Below are 19,540 nucleotides of genomic sequence, written 5' to 3' on the forward strand. Positions count from 1 at the left end.
TGATATGGCAAAGCAGAGCATACAGTGCAGTGCAGTGTAGCTGCTGCGAAACCGACAGCAAGCAAAACGTGACTAGGCCAATGCTGGCAGCGTTGACGTCGTCGTCATCGGCAACGTGGGCGCGCAGCACTTTTCATGCTCATGACAGCAAATTGAAGTGTGCCACACACAAATAGCATACAAAACATACGCACATTTGAAACACACACACACACACACACGCACACACACACTCCCTCACAATATGCCCACAAATACATAAAGCGTACTTATTTGATTTTGAGTTTTTGCACAATGTACGACGGCAACAAGGATGCTCGGGCAAAGCAACTTGCATGTCACATGTCGCAAACGTTGCTGCACAGCAAACAAAATCGCACTTCGAACCGAAATAGTGTAATATAGCATTTTGTATTCATATTTGTTGTGAAATGCAGCTTTATTATTCAATAATGGAATATTGATAATTGCATCTTAAGTAATTTCCATAAAATTACATGTAACTACGTGCAGTGCAGTTTAATTACTCTAAATGCAGATTAGTGCAAAATCCGGAATAATGCATTAATTTTTATTACATATTCCAGTTATTAGCAGGTTTCAATTCAAAATAAACGGTAAACTAATTTGATTTTAATTGTATGTTGCAAACTATAAATTGTTATTCTGAAAATTGCGTTTTATATTCTTAATATGAAATTCAAATTCAAATATTTATTATTATAAGATATCATTAGTTTTACTTTTAGTTTTTCATAAATTTTGGTATATCTTTGTTATTAACTGTAAAGTGGATGTTCAGTTATTTGCAGTGTATTTTAACTTTGATGAACATGCAGTCAAGCCATAAAAATAAACTATAAATTGTTACTCTGAAAATCGCGTTTTATATTCTTAATTTGAAATTGAAATTCAAATATTTATTATTATTATTAGATATCACAAGTTTTACTTTTAGTTTTTATAAATTTTGGTATAATTTTGTTCAGTCTTTTGCAGTGTATTTTAACTTTGATGTGAACATGCAATCAAGCCATAAATTCACACATAACTTAGCTGCATCACAGCTCAGCACTTAACAGGTCGCTTTGCTTCATTCACAATGCGTTCAGTCACGTGCTAACTCAACAGCAACGGCAACAGCAACAGCAACAACAATAACAACTTGCACAAAAAGAACAACAGTCGAAGCATTGCAGACACACCCTTTCCACACACACTTTCTCTCGTAAGAAATCAGACTCATAGTTAGTGTCCACCATAGACCCCAAATGAAAGTGCGACTTTTTCTTTTTCATCATTTTTCACTTTATTCGCTGTTCTTTTTTTTTTTTGTTTTGCCACTGTGCCTGCAAGTATGCAGCACAAAATACTCAAGCTGCAATGCCAACGAGTGCGGTTTGTTGGTCAGTCTCGAAAGCAAAAGCAAAAGTAAAAGTCGAAATTCCTAATTCCAATGCCAGGTCCTATAACAAACCAACAGCAAACAGACAGAGCGAAAGAGAGAGAGGAAAAGAGAGAGAAATACACGAAAGCAGGGCACTTTTTTCATTTACAGCGATATCCTTGCGCTGAAAAGGACCCTTGAGTTGCTGTGAATGCAAAAGCTAAATAAGAAATGTGTTCAGAAATCAAGTTTTCGAGTTCGCTTAAAGCTCAAAGCTCTTTTCTGAAGAATTATTGTTCCGTGATCTCAATATAACACTGTACTTATCGCTCTCTACGTTTCCCTCACTCTTTCGGTTCAACCAGCTGTATTTTCAGTGGTCTTTTATTGCTCTACAATGTATACGATTCCTGAGGAAATCGCATGTGAAAGGCATTCATTGTTGACTTAAAATTAGACAAGAAATTGTTATTTTAGCCGAAGTTATTTCAATTTTATTATGAGCTATTTTCATAGCTCGCACTTTTTGCCAAGCTACACAATTTATGGGCTTCCTATTATATACACAGCATGGCGAATAAATAAAATATATAGCCCATAAACACATGTCGATCATTCGACATGACAGAGTACTTGCTATTCGACAGATTATAGATAATTAAAAAAATACCACTCAAAGGGTATATTGCTCTAAAGGGCCAAATCGATATAAATACTTTCCATGCATTACATTCGTGTGAACTAATATCCTAAGGTCATCTTAAGTAATTTGGCATCATTTGTTGAAAAGATGCTGATAAAAAATAATGTAAAATAAAATTAAACATTTTAACTACTTTTCAATAACTTCACTAGACCAAATAAAAATAATTGTTACTTTTATTGTATAATGATAAAATATTAATTGAATCAGAAATAATTATTTATCACAATAGAAGCAATTAGTTTACTACTCTACAAAAATAATTACTAATTGAATTGTCATTAAACTAAATTGTTTACTATTATCACAAAACTTGAACTGAATATTAATTTTCTGTATATTTATAGGGTATGCACACTGTCGACTAGTTGTTATGGCTTCTTCTGATTTACAGTTTTGAGTTTTGCTCTTCATTTGCCATTTGGCAGCTCAATAAATCTCAGTGTGTGTTGTGTGTGCGAATGTGTGCGTTTAGTGTGTCACCGGTAACGGAAATTTGTTTGCAGTTTTATTTTGAGGCTCACACAATAACTACAGCAGCAACAGCAGCAACAATAGCAACAGTAACAGTAACAACAAGAGCAAAAGCAGCGGCAGCAATAGCAACAACAACAAGAACAACAGTCATAAACAAACAATATACAAACTGTAAAAATTATATTCCGCTGGCGTTTCGTTTTGGCACACAAACACACACACACACACGCAGACACTCACATAAACACAGAGAAATACACGCATAGGCACGCACACAGCAAAGCAGAACAGTGGAGAACAAGAGCAGAGAGCAACAAGAAGAGCAGAGAGAGAAGAGCGAGGCGAGTGTGCCGCTTAGCAGTCGCTTTGGTCGCTAGTTAAACGCCTGCAATTGCACTCACTCGGTCCAACCACCCACTCACTCACACACACACACAGACACAATCGCACACACAGCCATGCGGATCTATACGGATAGAAAGCCGAACAAGCGACAAAACGAAACGAACGAACGGGACCCCAAAACGATTCGTATTCACTCGTGTCGCTGTCGCTGTCGCTAGTATTGTTGCTGTTATTGTTGCAATCGCTAGCGCTGTTGGCGTCGTCGTCGTCGTCGCCGTCGTCGTCGTCGTCGTCGTCGTCGTCGTTGTTGTCGTCGTCCAACGGCCGCCAGAAGGATAAGTTGCTCAGATGCTTGCAAGATTCTGTCATAACGGCTTCGGCATTCGTGGCGCGCGTCTCGCACGCGGCAAAACAGCTAACTGCAGGCTACAGGCTAAACAGCAATACAGAACAGCCAAAGCAAAAGGCTGAATTTGAAGAAACAATCAAAAGGGCCAAACAAACAAAACGTTATTTTTTTTAAAGTTTCGCGCTCACCTCACGTTTTTTCACGTTCTGTTTGTTTGTGTTGCTGTCGTGAATTGAGTTGTTTTTTTTGTTTTTTTTTTTTTTTGAGAGAGAGAGCGAGATTTGAAAAACGTTTTCGAAAGTGCCGAGTCGCGAATAGTGTGGGAGCGAAATGCTATTGATATTGCGAGTAAGCCAAACAAATTGAAAGCAATGTTATGGTTACTATTTGTTAAATACAAGTCGAAAGATAAACATAGTCCAGCTTTACGATACGCCAAAATATTTACGACGACTGGTCCCAAAACGGCGATAATAAAGAAAAAAACTAATTAAAATTCAAAGCATTTAAAAGTCAAAACTCAAAAATGGCAGGTAAGTTTAATCATCTGCAATACTAAAATTATTTTTGGGTATAAAAATAGAATTTTAATGCCTCTCTAAACGAATTGAATGAATCATTTTCGAACAGAGTTTACTTAAACTCAATTGAATTGTTTATAGTGTGACATTCTATTTTTTTTTTTGAACTGACAACCATTAAAATGAAAATTGTTCTTTTAATTGATTGTCTTCTTGCCAAATAATGTTTATTATTCGAAATGCAATTGCCGTGTTGCCAAAATTAATGAAAAGAAAATTGCATTTCACGTTCACGACGGGCAATAAAATTGTTGTTGGTTTATATCAACAAACAAATTAAACGAACATTATGTTGTTTCAAATAATTGCAAAGAAAAACACAAAAATTCTGCGCTGTTGCCAAATTTCAGTGCCCAAAAACTTATGCAATTTGATTTGTCGTTAAGTGAGTTGCGCACTCGACCATCAACTTTGGTCTCTGTTTGTTGTTTGTTGTTTGCGTAAAAACTGCGCAACGGAATTGATTAAGTGCTCGACTGCAGGTCCAACTAAATATTTATAAATACAATATTTCCATTGAAGAACACTCACACACATCCAAACAGATTAGTTTGTTGCATTTTTCAATTTTTCCGGGCGTTCTGTGCAATATTCATAACAACAAATGATTTTTGGTTTGGGGCCGGGACAACGCAACGTATGCGCAACATTACAAATATTTACATTTCGTAATTTTGTATGCAATCTCATATATTTTAATATACAGCATATATAGTTTATGTATCGTTCGTAATAATTCGCCTTCCGGCTACGAGGCTTGTCAGCTTGTGTGTGTGTGTATGTGTGTGGAGGTATGTAAACATTTTGCCCCAACAAAAATGTGAGCGCAAAGAGACGACAAGCAAATTTTGCGGCTGCATTTCGTTCAATTTCTTTGGTGGGACGTCCGTGGCTCCCCCAAAAAATCTGTTTTTACTTTAGTTGCAGTCCCCCAAAAAAAAAAAAAGTTGTAGCGACTTTCAGGCCCGGTCAGGCTGAAAATAACGAGGGGGAAGAAAGAGAGAGGGGCAACAAGGACTTTGACTGGCCAAAGACAAACTTCGTGTTGACAAAAGTTGTTACATGTTGTGCACAGACTGCTGGGCATGGAATGCACTGCCAACACACTGGTATTTATATATGTTGCACAAGTGTATGCATCTTTGAGTGTGTCTGTCATTCCGTCCGTCTGTCCGTCTGTCTGTCCGTCCGTCTGTGTGTGTTGAGCTCGTTAGCATTGGTGGCAAGTGGTGGCCGTGAAGTGCTTTTGTGCTTGCAGCAAAAACTTAAAGCGAACGTGTGGATTTTGAGTTTGCTGAAGACCAAAACTCAACGTTGAACTTGCTGTTGGCCGACGCCACGTAATGAACTGGCAAATTGCTAGATGGCTTGCCATCTGACGATGAAGTAAGTTAGCGGGCGAGGTTGACACTGATGACGCTCCGCATGAGCTTCAGTCCTGAGTCTGTGCTTTAGTCTCTCTCGCAGCTTCAGTCTGCGTGTGTGGTGGCAACTGTGTCCGACAGCACGTGCCTCATTATGTGGCAGGTGGAGCAGCGTTGCAAGTTTGCGGCTGCCGTGAACGAGCGTGTAATCAAATTGAGACACTTGCGGTTAGCTTTTTGACCAGCCCACACACACACACACACACTCCTCACTCACCCACACAGGCACGCACTAAAGGAAAGAATACATTCAGCATACGTACATATTTTATTTTATTTTCTGTGTCTTTTTGTCTTTTTGTCTCTTTGCCTTGCATGCCTGCGTTTTATTAACACAAGTAATGAGCATGAAATGGGTTCGAAACTGTGATGTGGGTGCGACAGACAGTGAAAAGCTTTAGTGCGAAAATCCTTACACATATTTTTTTTTTTTTGTTTTGCCACAAGGTTTTGTGTGTTAAGTGTTTTTACCATAAAAAGATTCCATTGCACTCCTCGCCGCACTTTTCTTCCCTCTACATACACATATTTATTTATTATTGTGTTGTCAACTGTGTCTTCGTCGACGCGAGAACAACGAAATGAGCTCAACTGTAAAGCGATAAATGAACCCACAATTTAAATTTTCTTCCATCATATGGGTCGTATACGTACTTAATGCGCGCATATTTCGAACCCTTTTTTTTGGTTTGCGATGAATTTCGCGCAAATTCAATTTTTCGACTCGCCGCATAATATGTAAATGCGATGCCGACAAAGGATGCATTTTTATTTGATTCCAAATCACATACAAATTATTAGCTTTAAGAAATTTGTCTTTAAGGCGGAACGTCACAATTGATATTTAATACTCATCATTAATAATGTGAATTACATAGACAACAAGCTATTGAGAATTTGAAATGTGTGCGACAATAAACCCTCTTTAATTGCCCATAATCAACGATAATTTCTCTCTTCTCCGTTTTGCAATTGCGTAAATATGAAAAGCTAAAGCTGAAGCTGTAACTGAAACCGATACTGAAATCGAACCTCTGTTGCGTAAGCTGATTATGGTTTGATATCTATCAATAATTCACTATAATTGAAACGAATTGAAAGCGATAAAGAAGCCATTACGGGTTAATGCCAACACAATGTGATGTAGAATAATGGAGACAACTTAACTTGACATTTCTGTGGTGGAAAATATTCAAACACAAAATGGCGCAAGCATCAAAATTTTTCAAATTCAAATTTCAATAAACTTCAATAGCCGAAAATAATAATCACTTACATCACGTACCAGATAAACAACTAGTATACAAAAAACAAAAACAAAAAATGTAATGCTTGAAAGCGTCGGTAATCTGTAAAATGCCAAACAACATTGAAAAATCCATTTTATGGCCAAACTTGAGGTAATCCCAAAGCGGATTAACGCGCGTCTGTCAACGCTGTCAGCAACATCATACTTTGACCTTACTTTATAGCAAACATATTCGCAATTACAAAGTGCGTGTTTGCACTTTGAGTGTATTATTTTGTCATTGTCACTTCCGTTGGTTAAATATGCAAACGCAACCTTACAAGCCCAGATAATTGATTTATTAACTTGAATAATGCAATCATTAGCTTAACAACAAAATGTTGCAACATTTAAAATGCAAAACCCAAAATGCAATTCGAGTGATCCATTTAATTACACGCAAAGGCTAAAGGTTGACAAAAACAACACTCGCAATTGTTGCATATATGCAACAAAGCAACACAAGCAACATTTTGCTCTCGTTTTGCAATTTGTTATCTCGACATGCCAAATACCTTGCTACAAAGACAATAATCCAAAGCAACGAAAGCAAAGGCAAATATGCATTAGAAACTTTTGCGAAAGGCGACAAAGAGTTGGCAAACAGCAGTTGAGTGCGAAATCTTTGCACGTGTCGATGCTACATTGCGTATACGCAATTTTACAGGATATTGAAACGAATAAAACGTGTATTTGCATAAAAATAAATATTAAATATTTGAACTCGACTGTTTCGCCAGCGTTTTTTTTTTCTTCCGCCACACACTTTTTCAATAAAATTTCAATTTTTCGTCCAAAAAAAAAAAAAGAAAACAAATGGCAAAAAAATATGCCCAACAATGGGGGTATCCATAGCTGTTGGCCTTTTTTTTACCCCATCTGAGATACAGATACAGATACATCAATTGACGGCATTCAGCACGCGTTACGGAAATCCCCAACGCGAAGGCACAAAAATAAATTGGGGTAAAAAGTGTAGTTAAAAAAATAGAATTACTCTCGCATATATTTTATATATGATATATATTTTTTGGGAATACAAAGTACAGTTGTGGATGTTTTCCAAACAAATAAATTAATTGTGATGTGAACTTGTGATTTTATTGTTGTCGCTCTGTTTGATACGCTGTTTGTTTACGAAGAAACGAAAATGAAATCGGCAAACAAACAACGATAACAATTAAATCAAAATGCAATTGGCCAAAAGTCGTTTTAGTCGTCTTCTATTGACGTCACTTCCACATTTTCGATCCATATCATAATCATTGCGCTGATCATGATCGTGATAATAATAGATTGGCAATTTTATTGCCGACAACTGGACACAGATATTGAGGAAATATTTTCGGTTTGAAAAGCAGCTGCCAGTTTTCAGCGATCAATGTGAAAGTGACTGAGGAGAAAGTGCAGATAGCATAAATTGCAATAAACAAATGCGAGGACAAACAAATCAGCCACGCTCAAGAGATAGACCCAGTTAGATACCCTGTAGAGAAATATTGTAGAAATATGTAAAGTAATTATATATTGTATATATATTGATATGTTGATATGTATATTGATATATTGATATTGGTAAATTGACATATTGATATTTTGATATATTGGTATATTGATATTTTAATATATATTGATATATTTATATATTGGTATATTGATACATTAGTGTATTAATATATTGATACCTTGATATTTTAATATATTGCTATATTCATGTATTTATATTGATATGCTAATATAATGATATATATTCAAATATTAAATAATACAAATATTAATTAAGAAATACAAATTAATTTAAATTTTTATAAAGTAAAAATGAAAAATGAATTTCAAATTTTAAAATCATACTGCAGATAAAATAACAAAAAAAACTCAAACTTATTGGCATAAAAAAAAAATCCAAAAAATGATTTCAATTATTGTTTATTTTCTGAGCAAGTATTAAATACAATATGAATGTAATGTTTTCTAGTTTTTTCAATTTGAAATACAAAAATTCATAAAATAATACAAATTTGAAAACACTTCTATTACAATTTGTTTTCAAATTTGTATTATTTTAAAAAACTTTAAAAAAAGTATATCAATTAATTTACATACGCTACTACTCAAGCATTAAATACAATATAAATATGTATTTGATCTTCAGTCATACAATAAAAATGTGTATTAAGTTTACAACATGCCGCATTAAAGTCAAAAGAAAATTTAAGTATTGATCGGTTAATGTTATAAAAACAACTAATTGAAGTAACGAAAACAAAACTTCTAGCGTAATTTAAATAAATCTTTTAGTTTGTCCCAATTAGTATTTGAAAAGCGCCTGCGGTTTTATTGTGCTCGCTATTCCCACAAGTCAAGGTTGTTTACTCGGTGTGCTGAGATCTTCTTGGCCATTCGATTACAATTCAAAGCGCTTAACTTGTGGTTGCATTGCAATTGCCATTTGCAATGAGTCCCAATAGCTTGGGATTGCCTTTATTGCGTATACGACGTGTATATCTGTTAATTAGTTCAACAAATCGCATTCTCCGAGTCAGCTTAGAGACAGAGAGAGAGAGAGAGAGAGTGAAGAGAGTTGTTGTTGCTGTACTGCAAATCGGTTTAGGCGCGACACACACACTCTCACACACACACACACACACACACTTAGAGGCGCACACAATATGCAAAACTATGTGATATCAAGGGCGCAATGTGTGGGCGTGGCATTGGGTGACGCTTAAATTATTTGCACATTTACCCGATTTATAATGAAAATTTGTCGCCAGCGGCTTTTACACAAAGATGCTGCACTTAAGCATTGCCTCAGTCTATGTGTGCATACAAATATGCGGCACACAGTGCGTATGTGTAATATCCTTATGCCGCATACGACACCGAGAGAAATCAGCTGTATGTTGTCAAATGTTTTTGATATGAGTGAAACTTCTTAGCACTAAAAGAAATATGAATCATGCAATACTTTTGCAAATTATTTATTATGCTCAAATAAGCTTTAAAATAACTAAAACTAGATTGAATTCAAATTTTTGTATTTTTATTTTTATACAATTATTTTATATTATAACAAAACGAATAGTATTTCAAATTAAAATTATTTCTTTTTATAATTATATTATTATTTTATACAAAATATTTTGTCAATTGCTCAAATATAAAAACATTCAAATAATAAAAACTAAATTATATTACATTTTGTGACCTTTTTATAATTGTATTATTACATTATATTGATACCCAACAAAATGTATTGTCAAATTTAAAATTTTTTTTTATATATTTATATTTTCTATTATTTTACACAACAAAATGATTTTCAAATTGCTCCTAAAAATATTTTGTTGAATTTTAATTATTTATTTCATACAGTCTATAAATTTGTGCTTTCATTTGTAATGCTGACCTTTTGTTATTTAATTGTTGCATTATTTTGTTTTTCATGTGAATTTCGCTAGCAAACGTTTTTCGTTTGACATTTAATGGAAATTGCAAAGAAAGAAAAAAGTTCGATCGATGTTTTTCTGCTTTGAACTGATGATAATGATATGCGCTTTTATGATTTTTTTTTTTGTTGTATTTTGCTTGATTTTCTTATTGATTTTTGCACCCACACACATGCACACACATGCTCATACACGGAGAGTCGCACTCGAGGCTTGTAACATAAATGTAGCATACCTTTTCGGGCCGTCGCTGATGCTGATGCTGCTGCTGGAGGCCAAAACAATGAGGAGAGTAGGACGAGCAGCGTCGACTCTGTGACATGTGTTGCATTTCATTTGACCTGCAGGCAAACACACACACACACACACATATACACTCACACACATTGTGTGGCACCAAGAATCACACACAAATAAATGTCATTTGTCGCTCGCTTTTCAGCACATTTGTTTTTCATTCGTTTTGCGTTTGACATTTTGCGACTCCCCCAAAAATGAAGAATATATGTACATATGTCCGTACGTTCAGGTTTCGTTTCTCCTGTCCTAACGGCATTTGTGTTAGCTACTAATTAAAAGGGCTAATGTCCATGACACCATATCGGTTTACATGTGTCTCTCTGTGTCTGTGTGTCTGTGTGTGTGTGTCAAGGACAATTGCAATTGTGCTAGTTTCCAACTAATCAGCATATAAAACGAGTGCCGTTTGAATGCAATTCCATTCGACTGCCTTGGCAATTATACTTGCACTTTTTAATTGAATTGACGCCACAACCATCGATAGCCAACTACAGATCCAATCGCATACTAAGCAAGTAATAAAGCTACAGTCGAGTGTGCTCAACTGTGAAATGCCCGCACCCCATTTTAAATAACAATACGGTATTATTCCTAAAAAATATACCAACAAAATATACCGAATATATCAAAGATTATACTTGGTATATTGGATAATACTTCATTCAAAACATACCATAGAATGAAAAATATACCGGATTGTGAAAGTACAGTATTTATTACAAAATATACCAAATTAATATACCACGAGAATACTAAAAATGCCTAAGAATACATTTGGTATATTGAAATAGAACTTCATTCAAAAATACTAAAAATACTGAAATATACCAAAGGCTATATTGATATATTACTTCATTCAAAATACACCATAGAGTGCAAAATATACCAGCTTGCGAAATTGCAGTACTTATTTAAAAATATACCATATTAATATACCACGAGAATACCAAAAATACCAAAAGGTCTGCATTACTGATATAGTACTTCATTCAAAAATACTAAAATATACCAAAGACTATATTGATATAGTACTTCATTCAAAATACACCATAGAGTGCAAAATATACCAACTTGCCAAATTGCAGTATTTATATAAAAATATACCGAATTAATATACCACGAGAATACCAAAAATATCAAAATCTACATTACTGATATAGTACTTCATTCAAAATACACCATAGAGTGCAAAATATACCAGATTGTGTTACACACATTTCCTGCGAGCACAAAATTATAATGTTATAATACCCTTCTACCCAATGGGTAGCGGGTATAAATTTATAAATAGACACTTCCCCCTTGGATCTCCTCTCTCTCTCTCCCTCTCTTGAAATCGTGCCACGTCGCGGCAAAATAATGAGATATAAAATAATGTGCACAAATTAATGGAAACCACTCACAATAATGACAAATGTCACATTTTTCAGTTCCCACAGTTCTCTACTCCCAGTCAGTTTTCCCCCTTTTCAACCATTTTCCGCTTTTCTGTGTCAATGCTGCAACTTAAAGTGTAACGATTAATATTATTGTGCAGCAGCTAGAAATCAATAATTCGCAATTGCCATATAATTAATATCTCCATTGAGATCAACTAATTGATTTTTAACGCTAGTAATTATTATTGCAAATGCTTTTACTTCTTGGTGCTGCATTGTAATGTTGTTGGTAAATGAATAGCGGAAAAATCAGAGACTTGAGGAAAATAATTATGCACTTTGTGACACACTTTTTGAACAATTAGCGTCGCTGAATTATTTAGTTATTCTACTTTAAAATCGATTTTATTTAACGGTGAAGAGATTTCACTCTTTCTACATTTATTTATATTTTTATATTATTGGCGTTGCTCTTAAAATTTCATTATCAGTTCTTATTAAATCCATTTTTTATGCTCCATAATTTTAATAATTTTAATTTATTATTTACTGCAACGAGCACTCGTTTAAATTATTTTCAATAATGTTAAATAATTAAGTTAATTCCGTTTTTCTATACAACTATTCAGCTATATTTAATTATATTTTACTTAACCAACAAAGCTCGGAGGAAAATAAAAACTTTGATTTATTATTCCTTGCGATTTACAATCATCAAAGATAATATAATATTGCTTTATTGCTCAGTGCTTGGTTAATAATTTAATAAATCAGTTATGCGTTCTATTCTTTTGAGACATTAATTCAGTTCATTTTCTACCAAGCGAACAACAAAATATATTTCAACTTTGATTTCAATTTCTCAGAACTAAGAATCTTATAAATAATTTTAGATTTCATACTCGATTGCTTCGTATTTGCAGTTGTTTATTATGTTACTTTTTAGTTTAGCTTAGCGAAAACAACAAAATCAAACAATCGAAAATTTGTTTTGCAAATTCCACTCAATTTCAACACTTAAATTTAGATAGTAGAAAATCTAGCTACCAAATGTTATTAAGAGCATAATTCATAAGCGTTATAACGATGCGACGACGTTAGCCAACAAATTTGGCCAAATTAAACAAGTGCAGCGAGTGAAGTCGTTCAGAAATTTATTACTCGGCATAATGAGTCACCATTTGGCTTCATAATAAAGTTAAACACTTACCTCATTGTTATAATTAACTCATTGCTATGCAGTTAAGCACAGCGGCTTTGCCTTAACTTCATTAGCCAAGTGCACAGAGTGTGCACAGTGCAACAAAGTCGACACAAAACTTGCATATCCAGATTCAAAAGTTTCGTAAGCAAAAAAAAAAGAAAGAAAATAAAAGTAAAAATCGAATACAGTCAGAGGCATTTGTTTTTTGACATCTTTAATGCGCGGCTGCTGCACATCTCATCATCAAAAGTTAACGAAGCATATGTGCATGAAAAATTTTCACGAATAGTGGAAGCAATGTGCAAAAGTTACTTTCGACTCTGTGGATGTTTGCTCTTTTACCGTCGGTGCCAACGCGGCGTATGCTTCATATTTTTTGGCGACTGTGTGGCAGCGCTCAAAACTTTGACAAAATGCAGGCCAAAGAGTCGACAGTCGTCAGTTTTGTGTAAATGTCTTGGTGTTTCTTTTTTTTTTGGTGGCAAGTGGCAAGTGGCAGGTGGCAGCTGCAGCTTGTTTTTAGGTGAAATATGCGGCACTCAGCTAAGGCCATTGCCATCAGCACACTCATTGCGCCGCACAAGCCGCTAATTTCACTTAACTCAACGGAAATTTGCATACGTGGCAGGTGCCAGTTGCCCAGCTATCCAACTATACATCTCCCAAATGCCACGTGGCAAGTGCCACACACTCACACACACACACACATACACAGAAGTCACACGTTGTCGGCCTTTTGATTTTTGGGTTAATGTGGCCAAAACTTCGCTGCTTCGCTCATATGCAATTCCCTTTCATAAACAAAATAAAGAAACGAAATTTACAATTCTTACAATTCTTATGCGACCAGCGGCCATATCAACTCTTTGGCGAAGAAGATGCAAAAACTTTTGATAAGATTTTAAGAGTCTTAAATTTTTGGGTTTCCTTTGTGTAATTACCTTAAATAATTACTCGCTACGAAATTTTGTCGTGGCATGAAACACGTTCAACAAGGTTTCGAAGGTTGCTTTTGCTTAATCTAATTAAATGAAAATGATTTGCATTATTATACAATTGACTTTGAAGTAGACATAGATAGAAGGAACAACATTTGCTTCTGTTTATTATAATACTTATACTACTATACAAAACTATAAATACTATATTATATATATAATGCTAATATATTATTATATGATACTAGTAATACCATATAATGTAAATAATTGAATATGTTGCTTACTCATAAATTGAATTGAAGTAAAGACAATACAATTAATATGCTACTTATGTGTATTGAAAATCATTGACAAAGTAAGCTCTTGGTAATGAATTGTAGAAGTTATTTAAGAAACATTTTTGTATGGCAAAAAACTTCATCAAGGATAGAGTGTTAAGCGCGTTGACTGGCAATCTACGGTCAATTTTAAATGTTGAACTATATCAATATACCAAATATAATCTTTGGTATATTTTTGTATTTTTGCAGTATAACAATATGGTATATTTTATAAATAATACCTCACTACTTTGCTCTTATTCACATTACTAAATTTCAGTGACAAAGTAAACAAAATGAAAAGCTAACTATATAGTTATTCGATTTATCATGGATTGCTTTTTTCTTTGAAATTTTGTATTTAGGAAGTATAAGTATAATTTGCCGTCGGTATTTGAATATACTATTTAAAAATTATGAGAGTTAGGACGCGTCTATTGAAGTTTAAACTCCATTTAATTTCGTATGCGACAACTTTCAAGTCTCATTTTAAAAAGTTAGTTTTATAAACTATAAGTTATTTTAAGTGAAACATGGTATTATAAGAATATTATTTTATATATATACATATACATATATTATTTGACGTCCAAAATATTGTCTATTTTCAAATTTTTTTAAATTGTTAATTATGCCGATTTAACATCTACAATTTCAAATCCGAATTTTTGTCTACTAATAAATCCCTTTATTATGCTTAACACTTGCAACTCAAATGCGACTTAGGACTTCTTACTTAATACTCTTGACAATATTCGAAATTGTCGTTGTCATGCAATTGGTCACTCTGAAGCACACTTTGAGCGAGTTACATCTGCAAACACTCGACGTTTTGGGGCACTCTTAACGAGAGTGGCAGCTGCCACTGCGTCAACATCGTTCAACCATAATGCAATTTGGGAGCAAAATTTTGAATGGATGAGTTTCAGTTGATTATGCTCACTTTTCGAATGTTCACTTTTTCTGTGTATTATGTTTTTTCTTTGTCGTTTGTTGTTTTGGGGATTATTTCAATCGACTCTTTAGCCAAGAGTTAGAAGCATGGGAAATGTAATTGACGGCTGTTTTAAGAAGCCAACGGCAGTTGACCCACAACCCAAAAAAATAAAAATAAAAAAAGGAAATGCGGCGGGATTCGTGTGCCGCCCATTTGGCTTGCATAACGCAAAAGCGCGCCGCTTTCCATTTGTGCAGAATTTCTATTTCTATTTTTAATAAAGCAACGCAAGCGCAAGGTCAGCCGCCAATTTTGATAGCCTAGCTGGGCGAGTGGCTGGCTCACTGACTGTGTGTTGACTTGTGGCTGGGTGTGAGCGTTGGCGTTATGCTGGGCGTTGGGTGTTGGGTGTTGGGTTAAGCCCAATGGGGTTAGAGGTTAGCACTTAGCCAGCATGAAAATGAAAGCAAAGGCGCACTAAATCTGGCACACAGAGGCAAAAGGCAAACAGCAGCAGCAACAGTGGCAGCAAAGCAGAGCAACTGAGAGCGACAGCGGCTAACGAACGTTGCAAATGTTGCACCACTGACCCGAAGGACAACCAACAGCCAACAGCCAACTTTTGGTTTCGGCCATTTAATGGCAATGCTCTCAATGCGACTGCCAAATGCCCAAACTTGCATAAAAAATAATAATTAAAAACTTTGCAATCGAACGCGTTCGCAAACAGAGCGAAGTAAGAATGCCTACTAAAAATCCAGCCACTCACAACTTAACTACAGTGCAGTGTCGATAAAACAAACAAAGTGATGCCATTAAAATAACATTCGATGGCCACAAAGATCACACAATGTTTTTTTTGGTAAGGTATTTAAAATATCTTTTGTGGTTAACTGAAAAAATGTTAAAATGTGTTTAAAATGCTGATAATTTAACTAAATACTTAAAAGAAAAATATAAAAAAATTGTCAAATAAACATGTTATCTTTACATCTCTCTCAATTCATTTTTTTTTTTTATGGTAAAATAAAAGAGTAAAAAATATGTTAAAATAGGTAAAAATACCAATATGTTGAATTTTAACTCTTTTTTAATTAATTATTTATTTTTAACATTTTAACACATTTTAACATAATGGTAAAATATGTTGATGTACAAACCAAAAAATATTAAAATAAAAATCGCAAAATGTATTGTTCCTTTATTACTAAAATAAAATGGCAGTGAATAAAAAATTATATGCAAATTAAAAAAAAACTCCAATGATGTCAAATATATTCTTCTTTTATTTCTAAAATAAAATGGCCATGAATATAGCATGTAAATAAAAATATCACTGCATAAAATGATACATAAAAGTAAAAATGTACAATATTTCTAAATTCATAAATTTTTTACTATCATTAAAAATATGTTTATTTTTTAAAATTATATTACAATTATTATGCAATTATCTGCATTTGCGTTTATCGATATTCTACTGTACCTTCATAAATTGACCGCCAGTCAATGCTGTGCAACCTGGTTCCACCTGCTGTCTGCTTCCTGTTTCCTGCTTTCTGCTGCTGCTGCTGCTGCTGACCTGCTGTTGGCCAGCGATTCACTTGAACAAAAGTTGCCAACTGGCCGCCACTTGAAGTTTGGATTGCGGCAATCAGCGACTCGATTCCCATCGAAGTGCAAGTTGCTTCGAGTGGGTCAAATGATGTGGAAATCGCTGTTTAATCTCACTCTCTCTCTCTCTTTTTCTATCCAAGTAGCAGCTCATCGCTCTTTCTGCGCCCATCTTTTAATATCTTCTCTCTTATCTATTTACCTTCCCTTTTCTTTTCTCTGGAACTTTTGCGCTATTTATGTGGTCTAGTTGTAAATTTGAGTGCAAAACTACAGCTAAAAGCGTGTTGCCAGACTATATTCATCACAAGTGCAAGTTCAATATAAGCGCCTTTGTATACAGTTAACTGGGACAGCGTTGCCACCTGGTATTTGCCTAGCGCTGCCAACTTGCTGGCTAATTTAACTATTACAATGTAAATGTTTTATTGTTTAGTGTTTAAAGATTTCCACCAAATCAACGAACAACGAACATAACATTAGCAAAAAAAATATTAAAATTTAATCATAAAAGAAAATATTTTAATGAAGTTGCCAGTGCAAGCGGATTTGGCAGCTATTTATACCGAAAAATGTCAACCTGTTGAGTGTGCTTTTAAATCCAAAAGCATGATGATAAAAAGCCTAATTAAATTTAATTAAAAATGAGCCACATTGTGCTTTAAAGAGAGCGAACTGGGATTACAGTGAATCTGGTAACCATGGCTGTTTTTCATGTATTTAAACATATTAATGAATGCTTTGGGGTGGCAACTGCCTCTGTCTCTCTCCCTCTCGCTCTTTCCATCTCACTTCCTCTTGCTCTCTTTCGAGCACAATGTATGTTAAGCAGGTTTCAAGTTAAAGTTGAAGTTGGCCTCTTGACTAATCAGTAAAATGGACATGAATTGTGTCCTGTGCTGCCGCCCTAGAAACAATGGACGATTGTTTTCCATTGGCCAGTGGGCGTGGCATTGAGGTAGGACGCAGGCCACAACAACAATCTGCTGTGCCTGCAGTTTGCATGATAAACAAAAGCTCTGAGAAAATCGTGCAAATATCAGACAACGTTAAGAGCCGACGCACTGGAAAATTTGTGGAATAGGTTAAGGGAGAAAAACCTAGAAAGCGAGATGGAGGGCAAGCGAGGTAGAAGGCAACGCGTTATTCATATTATGCATTATTGTTGTTATTATGGCTGAGCTTTGTTTGCCAGCCTCGGACCAGGCCAAAACTGTTGCATTGTTTTCCGGCGACCAAATACATAAAACAAAGACTCAAAAACGTAAGACAAAGCAGGGCACAGCCAAAGGAAGCAAAAGAAAGAGACGTAGCAACGCTAGAAGAACAAGAACAAGAACCCCAAGAAGTGGTTGTAGAAGAGGAAGAAGAAGAAGAAGAAGCTGGGCAAAGCGTGCGACGCTTTTTTTGCTGCTTATTGTTGTGCTAGTCGTACGTGTGTGTGTGTGTGTGTGTGTGTGAGTGCGGCAATTGTGGCGAGGCATCCACAACGAGATACAAGTATAAGACGCTTAAACAATGCGGCAATGAAATGTTATACTCACGCTTGTAGCCAGTGTTGCCATCCACTTTCTTCCTACAGTGTAACAAGTTCAGTAAAAATTAACGAGTAGCTGAAATAAAAAGTTGGAAATGAATTTTTTACGAATAGCAAATCACACAAAAATTCAATAATATATAGCAAACAATAAAGAGTGTTTATAGCGAGTAAACAAAAAAAACGAGTTGTAAAGTAATACCGAGAACGAATATTGAGAATATAAAAATATATATAAAAAAAAAATATTAATAAAATAGTAATATAATAGTTAATAGAAATGCACGAGTAACTGATTTAACTAATGAGTATTTCAAATAATTATCGAAGCTTAAGAATTTTAAACGAGCACCACGCTTAACTGCCGTAAAATGTAGCGAGTTTTTAAAGCGAAAAGATAAAAATAACGAATTGTAAATCTGCAACAAGTTAATCCAAGTAGTTCGCAGAAAAATCTGTAACTTTATTTCCATGAAATGTGTAAAGTTGAAAAAAGGAATAGAGAATTAACGAGAATCAATAACAATGTCTACAGCAAGTATCTAGATAAAAATAACAAATTAGTACGAATCATACTAACGAGTAAATCTAATTAACAATGTAAAGTAACGAGTTCACATAGACAACTACATAGCTAACAGCTTGGGATAGAAAAATACGATATGCTAACGCAATAAAAGAGTTGCGTGCAGTGCACAAAGTGCATGTGAATTAATATGAAAGTTAACAGAGAGGCAACTAACGAGACGACTTACATATATGGCAGCTAATGTAAAACAATGTCTGGCAAATGCGGTTGGGCAACGACGTCGAATGATGTGGAATCCACTCACGTAATTTGCGAGATAATTTGACGTATGGCGAGACACTGTGCGAGAGGCAAGCTAACACACGCTACACACGCTACACGTTCTATAAGACGAGGTCTACGATTGCATCTTGGACTTGGGTGTTAATCAGCCAAGTAGAACACTGGAGACAGAGAGAGAGACAGAGAGTATATGTGAGAGAGGGAGAGAATGAGATGAAGATGTTGCCGCTGGTGTAGTACATATGTTACACACATAAACACACACACATGCGAGTATCTGTGTCTAAGTATGTGTTTTCTATGCAACTGCTTGTGACCCATACTTATACAATGTTCTACAGGCATTAAATCAGCCAGAGAGTGAGTGAGAAAGAGAGAGTGCAAGCGAGACAGCTGTAGACAATGATTTGCATATGAAGCTGCAGCAGCTGCTGTTGCCACTGGGCTGCATTTACATGCATCACTTGTTCTACTTATAAATGAGCATATATATG

The 19,540-nt window shown here is 34.9% G+C and overlaps 1 protein-coding gene across 7 annotated transcripts in view; it reads left to right on the plus strand.

The window, feature by feature from the left end:
* The first annotated feature begins 3,512 nt into the window (after nt 1-3,512).
* LOC133847661 (PDF receptor) overlaps nt 3,513-19,540 on the plus strand; it is a 51,345-nt gene continuing 35,317 nt past the window's right edge. For 3 of the 7 annotated variants that reach the window (XM_062282838.1, XM_062282837.1, XM_062282836.1), the window contains exon 1: nt 3,526-3,794. The gene's annotated coding sequence lies outside the window, so the exon portion shown is untranslated. Of the gene's footprint in view, nt 3,795-19,540 lie in introns of all 7 variants that reach the window. The other 4 variants (XM_062282832.1, XM_062282833.1, XM_062282834.1 and 1 more) reach the window with 4 other exon arrangements.

The sequence above is a fragment of the Drosophila sulfurigaster genome, chromosome X (assembly GCF_023558435.1).
Source record: "Drosophila sulfurigaster albostrigata strain 15112-1811.04 chromosome X, ASM2355843v2, whole genome shotgun sequence".
Classification (NCBI taxonomy): domain Eukaryota; kingdom Metazoa; phylum Arthropoda; class Insecta; order Diptera; family Drosophilidae; genus Drosophila; species Drosophila sulfurigaster.